Here is an 8097-nt window from a genome sequence, read left to right as displayed (position 1 = left end):
TGAGGCTGCATGGGCTTTACATCCTTTGGAGTAGGTTTCCCCACCCTTTGACACCAATCACACTGATTGGTATATCTCCTCACATCCTAATGAAGAGTGGAACAATAGTAGTCTGCTTGCAGTATCTTGAAGGCAGTTCTTTTTGCTGCAAAATGACCTACACAAGGCCCATCATGACAAGTCAGGAGGATGTAAAAAACTTCCTCCTCCCTGACACATCTCCTCAAGATCTGATCTAGGCCAAGTTTGAAGAGATTGCCCCCAATCCAGGTGAAAGGGGCACTTTTCCTTACTATTTTGCTCTTCTCCTTTGAGGATAAGTGTGGTGGGAACTATGCTGAAACCAAGTAGTTTGCTATATCAGCAAACCATGGAGAGAGTACTGAGATAGAAAACAGGTGTTCATCTGACATTTGATCATCCACCATTCCTTCTTCACCTATAGGCAAATTTATTCTAGACAAAAAGTCAGCAACAACATTTTCTTTATCAAGCTTATCAACAATGGTCAAATTAAACTGTTGCAGTAAAAGCAACCATCTAATAATGCAAGCATTCACATCTGGTTTGTTCATTAAATATATAATTGCAACATGCTCAGTGTGCACAAAGGTTTGATAGTCTGTGATATAATGTCTGAATTTGTTTAAGGAATGCACGACAGCTAGGAGTTCCTTCTCGGTTACCGTATAGTTCAACTCTGCCTTTGACGGGTTTTTGCTTATAAAGTCTATGGCATAAGGTAGATTTTCATTGATTTGTCCCAAGGCTGCTACTATTGATTTTTTCAAGGCGTCTGCGTGAATGTGGAAAGGTAGGGCCCAGTTTGGGCCTCTCAAAATTAGGGCAATAACAAGTTTGCTTTTCAAGGTTTCTAGGGCTCCTTCACAATTTTGCAACCATATGAATTCGACATCTTTACCCAAAAGACCAAACAATGGAGAGGCTAGCTTGCAAAAATATTTAATGAATCTTCGGTAATATCTAGCTAAGCCTAGGAGACTTCTGACATCTCTCACCTTTTGAGGAGGTGGGAACCGTTGGATGATGGCAATTTTGTTGGGGGTCCACCTGCAATTCTTGTTGAGATATTGCATGCCCTAGCACAATCCCTTCAGTCATAAAAAATTCACATTTTTCTGGACTGAGGGACAGGTTCATCTCAATACACTTGTCTAGAACTTTTCCTAGGTTAGATAAAGCTTCCTGAAATTCAAAGCCATAAGGAGTAAAGTAATCCATGTATATCTCTACTGCATCATGAACTAATTCGGAGAATATACTTTGTACTGCTCTTTGGAAAGTGTCTGGAGTGTTACACAAACCAAAAGGAAGGACCCGGTATGCAAAGGTACCCCAAGGACAAGTGAAAGTGGTCTTATCTTGGTCTTCTGAGCTGATTTGAATCTGATTGTACCTGTTAAACCCATCTAGGAAAGAGAAAAACTCTTTCCCTGCCAAACCGTCTAACACTTGATCTATGAAAGGTAAAGGGAAATGGTCCTTCTTAGTGGTTTTGTTCAATTCTCGATAGTCGACATAGATTCTCCACTTACCATTTTTCTTTGGCACTAGCACCAAAGGAGAGACCCATTCACTATCAGAGATGAGATAGATGAACCCTGCATCAAGAAATTTCTGCAGTTATACCTTAACAATATCTTTAAGTGTTGGGTTCATCCTCCTTTGAGGCCGCCTGACTGGATTGCAACCTTCATTGATGTATAAATGATGAGTACAAACTGAAGGGTGCACTCCCTTCATCTCCTTATAACTCCAGGCGAAGGCATCTAAGTGCTTTCTCAACAGGCTGCACAGTTCCTTCTCCTGGGAAGTGGATAGGGATGGATTGATTTTCAAGGTTCTTTCTAGACCGAACTCTATATTCTTGACACGGAGAGAAGTGGAGTCATCTACATAGGGATCATTTGAGGGGCTATTTTGGGTTTCTTTTACTATGTCCTCTAAAGGCGATACACTGGGAGGTGGATTTTGAATCATATTTTGAATCATATCATCCTCATCTTGTTGTTTTCCTCCCATGGCAGTTTCTTGTTGGGTCCCTATAATACTAGTGATTACCCCATTACTATTGTAGTTATACCCCTTATTTATATTGTTGTGCCCCTATTACCCCCATATTGTTATTTCTGTGCCCCATAGAATCCCTCTATTGTTATTTTTGTGGCTTTATATTATTATTGTTAGGTCGGCTGGATTATATTGTGACTCCTTAGACTCCTATATATAGAAAGGAGGTTTTGTCATTTGTATCATCCAAGAATTGTTCATTTATGTAATGTAAAGGAGGTTTCCCCCTCGAAGAGGCTGAATTCTAAGGCGTTGATCTATCTTTTCTATCTTTTCTTGAGCTGGTTTCATAACATTTGGTATCAGAGCTTTGGATTCTAGGGTTTCGCTGCTCCAAACAGGTCATCGTGGAATTTTCGCTATAACTTTTTTTCTGTGACGTTTCAGAAGTCACAAAAAAAACCCATTTGAGAAGAAATTGTGCTGAACCTTGGGTCCGAATTTCAGAGCTTTTCGCGTGATATTTGTTGAGATATGATCTGAGGAAGTTGGTCTTTTTGCAGACTCCTGAATTACATTCAAAACAGGTGACCTGGGGAAAATCGTCATAACTTTCTCTCTGGGGATCGGATTGAAATTTCGTAAGAAGGTACAGAAAGAGGACGGACTGTAGTTTCTTGTGTGTGTGTTTTAGATTCAAAGGTTGAAACAGTGACTCGTGGCACGTCGTACAAGTTTTCTCTACTGAACCAGTCTAAAAGCAAGTCACTGTGGGAGATTTCACATAACTCTTCCTTGGAGAATCCAATTTGGCTCAGACTTGTGGCATTGGAAAGAGGACGCAGAAGGCTACTACAGGTAGAAATTTCAGAACTGGATGATTCGAAATTACAGAGATACATCAGATTCAATATCAGGCTTCTATAAAGTGAAAAAAGGTGTGTAGTTTTTTTTTAAATTTTTGTGTAAGCTTGGTTTAACGGAATTCAAAGGGCATAGTAAAGCATTATTATCGGTAACTGATGCCCCGAGGAAAGAAAATGCAAACACCTAGTAAGGAACCTGAAAGCTCTAGCATGACTCATGAAGAAGAGGAAGAAATGCTACATGATATATCAAAATTACAAGAACAAGTGCAACAAATGTCACGCTCACAAAAGCTAACAGAAGCTAAGATAAGTGGCGTGGAATCTAAGATAAATGGCATGGAATCTAAGATAAATGGCATGGAAGCTAAGATGGATGATTTGAAGACAGATTTGAAGAGAGACATGGCAGATTTGAAGATAGATTTGAAGACAGACATGGAAGAATTGAAGAAGTTGCTACAAGAAAGAGTCACTAATGGTGAAAAGGTAGTAAAGGAAACTCATGATGAGAACAAAAGAAATGTTAATCATGATTCCATAGATGCTAATGTTGGATCGAAGAATCACCATATTACAGATGGAGCAATTCTTTGATCTCAATAATGTGCAAAACGTACAAAAGGTATGTATGCCAACTGTATATTTGGAACCAAATCAGTTTGTATGGTATCAATGACTTTGCTCTCGTAAACAATTTATCACTTGGGCAATTTTTACGGAAGAATTGATAGCACATTATGAAGATACAAAAAGCAACACTTTTTTTAGCCAATTGATAAGTCTCAAACAAAAGGGTTCAGTAATGGATCACATTGAGGAGCTCCAAAAATTGAACATAAGGGTAAAAGATATTCCAGAGGAGCATAGGATTGATGTGTTCATAGGGTCTTTAAAGGATAATATCCAACATGATGTTCGCCTTTGGGAACCTGATTCATTAGAGAAGGCATTCAGGTTAGCAAGAAAAATGGAAAGCAAAATTATGGCAACCAGGAAGCATACCACTCACAACTATAAAGACGGAAGTGTTGTTGCCCCTAGTCTTCCACAACCTATAAGGTTGACACCACAACAATTGGAAGAAAAAAGAGCAAAAGGGCTTTGTTACAGTTGTGATAGCAAATACACTAAAGGTCATAAGTGTGCTGAGAAGAAATTATTCTACATAGATTGTGAAGAGGAAGAAGAAAAGGAGCAAGAAAGGTCAAAAGAAGAGATATACTCCAGGAACAAAGCCTAGATGAAGAACAAATAAATCCGACCATATCTTGTAATGCATTGGCGGGAATTACCACTCCTCAAACCATCAAGATAGAAGGACAAATCAAGAAGAAAAAGGTAATAGTGTTGATTGATTCAGGAAGCACCCACAATTTTATTCATTGTAGGGTAGCAAAAGAATTGAATTGCTTCCTATATCCAGCACCAGAGTGTCAAGTGATGATTGCAAATGGAGGAACAATAAATTGCTCTGGAAAGTGCCATAATATCAAGCTATCCATGGGAGAATATGTATTGACTAGCCCAATGCTTTCCATTCCAATGGGAGGTGCTGATGTTGTACTAGGAGTCCAATGGCTACAATCCTTGGGTACAATAGCTTTTAATTTTCAAGAACTTTTCATCAAATTTTCTACGGAAGGAAAGGAAGTTGAATTAAGGGGTATTGCAGGGAAACCAGGAAAGATAATCAGCTCTAATGGCATGACAAAGCTTCTAAAAAAGGAGCAAAGAGGTGTAATTGCACAATTATGTTCGCTAGATGTTTCCACATTGGAATCATCTATTTCTCCAGATCTCCAAAAAGTCCTGGACAATCATTCCAAGGTATTTGAGACTCCCAAAGGTCTCCCACCTATGCGTGATCATGATCATGCTATTCATCTGATTCCAGGAAGTGTTCCTCCAAACATCAGGCCGTACAGATATCCCTATGTCCAAAAAAGTGAAATTGAACGTATGGTTGCAGAAATGCTAGAGGCTGGTATAATTCAACCGAGTCAAAGTTCTTTCTCAGCTCCAGTAGTATTGGTGCACAAGAAGGATGGATCATGGCGCATGTGTCCGGATTATAGGGAGCTCAACAAGCTCACTATTAAAGATAAGTTCCCCATTCCTGTCATTGATGAATTACTGGATGAATTGCATGGATCAATTTACTTCACCAAGTTGGATCTTCGTTCGGGATATCATCAAATCAGAATGAAGATTGAAGACATTCCGAAAACGCATTTAGAACTCATGAGGGTCATTATGAATTTTTGGTCATGCCTTTTGGCCTTACCAATGCACCTTCAACATTTCAAGGTTTGATGAATTCAATTTTCAAACCATTCCTTAGAAAATTTGTGTTAGTATTTTTTGATGATATACTAATCTACAGCAAGTCTTGGAAGGATCATGTTGAACATGTTGACAGGGTGCTACAACTATTGGAGGAGAAACAATTATATGCAAAAAGATCCAAATGTTTCTTTGGAGTCCAGGAGGTGGAATATTTGGGTCATATTGTATCTCATGAAGGAGTTAAGGTAGACCCTAGCAAAATTAAAGCCATTAAGGAATGGAAAATCCCCACATCCATAAAGCATCTGCGAGGATTTCTTGGGTTGACAGGGTATTATCGCAAGTTTGTTAAGAATTATGGGAGAATAGCAGCACCTCTAACAACATTATTGAAGAAAGATTCATTTTCATGGACTCCGGAAGCAACAAAGGCCTTTGAACATCTTAAAGAGGCAATGTGCCAAGCACCGGTCTTAGCTACACCGGACTTCACAAAAACCTTTATTGTGGAATGTGATGCTTCAGGAAATGGAATTGGTGTTGTTCTAATGCAAGATGAAAGACCCATTGCTTTTGAAAGTCGTCCAATCAAGGGAAAGTTTTTAAGCAAAGCTATTTATGAGAAGGAAATGTTGGCAATACTCCATGCACTTAAGAAATGGCGACCCTACCTAATGGGAAGACACTTCAAGGTAAAAACGGATCATGATAGCCTTAAATACTTTTTAGAACAAAGATTATCCTCTGAAGAGCAACAAAAGTGGGTCACAAAGATGTTGGGTTATGACTTTGAAATCATCTACAAAAAAGGGAAGCAAAATGTGGTGGCAGATGCACTCTCAAGAAAGGATGAGGATGTGGAAGCATTGTTGTGTGCCATTTCTATTATCCAACCAGATTGGATAAACGAAGCAAGGGAGGAATGGAAGAATGACGAAGAAGTGTGGGCACTTATTCGAAAGCTACAACAAGATTCCAGTACTTCTGATACATTTAGCTGGAAAAATGATTCGTTATGGTACAAAGATCGCTTATACCTCTGTAAGAATTCCCAGCTAAAACAAAAGATTCTTATGGAATTGCACACTTCTCCCTTAGGAGGGCACTCAGGATTTTTAAAAACTTACCACAGGGTTAAGAAGGAATTTTTTTGGGATGGCCTTAAATCAGATATTCAAAAGTTTGTGGCGGAATGTTTGGTTTGCCAACAAAATAAAGTTGAAACAATTAAGACACCGGGTCTATTACAACCTTTATCCATTCCAAGCCAACGTTGGGAGGAGGTTTCAATGGATTTTATCACAGGTTTACCCAAGTCTGAGGGAAAGAGTGTCATCATGGTGGTAGTTGACAGACTTACCAAGTATGCACACTTTTGTGCATTATCACATCCATTTAAAGCCAGTACAGTTTCTACTGCATTTATGGAAACAGTTCAAAAGCTACATGGAAACCCAAAGATTATTGTAAGTGACAGAGATCCCATTTTCACTGGAAATTTTTGGACAGAATTATTTTCTTGTCTTGGTACTCAGTTAGCTCATAGCTCATCTTATCATCCTCAATCTGATGGGCAAACTGAGATAGTAAACAAATGTTTGGAAGGATATCTTCGTTGCTTTGTATCTGATAAACAGACACAATGGGTCAAATGGTTGCCTCTGGCTGAATGGTGGTATAACACTTCCTTCCATACAGCAACAAAAATGACCCCATTTATGGCACTTTATGGGTATCAACCACCATCCATCACATCATATTTAAGAGAAAATTCTAAGGTTCAGGCAGTGGAACATCACATCGAACATCAACAACAAGTCCTCCAACTCTTAAAGGATAACCTCGTGTTGGCACAAAATAGAATGAAACAACAGGCAGATCAACATCGCAGTGAAAGAAGTTTTGATGTAGGTGATTGGGTATTCCTACGGCTACAACCATATAAGCAAATGTCCCTAAAGCAAGCTAAGAAGGATAATAAATTATCACCAAAGTATTATGGTCCGTACAAGGTGTTGCAAAAGATTGGTACTATGGCATACAAATTGGAGCTTCCTGCAGCTTCTCGATTGCACCCAGTTTTCCATGTTTCATGTTTAAAGAAGGTTATAGGTGACAAGCTCCCAATTCAAACAATATTGCCAGAACTTGACGAGGAAGGAAAAATTATATTGGAACCGGAAGCAGTCACAGAAACAAGAACTCGACAGCTACGAAATCGATCAATTTCAGAGTATCTTATCAAGTGGAAGAACTTATCCGCTGAAGATTCCACATGGGAGGATGAGAATTTTATGCAGAAGTATCCAGAACTACTCAAGCGTTGAGGACAACACTTTTTTGAAGGAGAGGGGCATGTTGGGTCCCTATAATACTAGTGATTACCCCATTACTATTGTAGTTATACCCCTTATTTATATTGTTGTGCCCCTATTACCCCCATATTGTTATTTCTGTGCCCCATAGAATCCCTCTATTGTTATTTTTGTGGCTTTATATTATTATTGTTAGGTCGGCTGGATTATATTGTGACTCCTTAGACTCCTATATATAGAAAGGAGGTTTTGTCATTTGTATCATCCAAGAATTGTTCATTTATGTAATGTAAAGGAGGTTGCCCCCTCGAAGAGGCTGAATTCTAAGGCGTTGATCTATCTTTTCTATCTTTTCTTGAGCTGGTTTCATAACATTTCTAATGTACAAAGCGGTGCAGAATAAACTTCATCCTCATCTTCTTCCTCCAACCAGAGAGGTAGATCATGTTCTAATGAAGGTTGGGCATGAGGATATAGGATTAACTGCTTGCATATACCTGTTCTTTATGGTCATGTTCCCAGCTCGACAGCTGATGTAGGCATTGGTGGTAGCCAACCAGGGTCTTCCCAGAATGAGAGGATACCCAGTGAGCTTT

The sequence above is a fragment of the Pinus tabuliformis genome, chromosome 2_2, assembly GCF_031772625.1.
Source record: "Pinus tabuliformis cultivar Carrire ecotype Pingquan chromosome 2_2, CPIR1, whole genome shotgun sequence".
In the NCBI taxonomy this organism is placed as follows: domain Eukaryota; kingdom Viridiplantae; phylum Streptophyta; class Pinopsida; order Pinales; family Pinaceae; genus Pinus; species Pinus tabuliformis.
Note: the sequence above shows the minus strand (reverse complement) of the source record.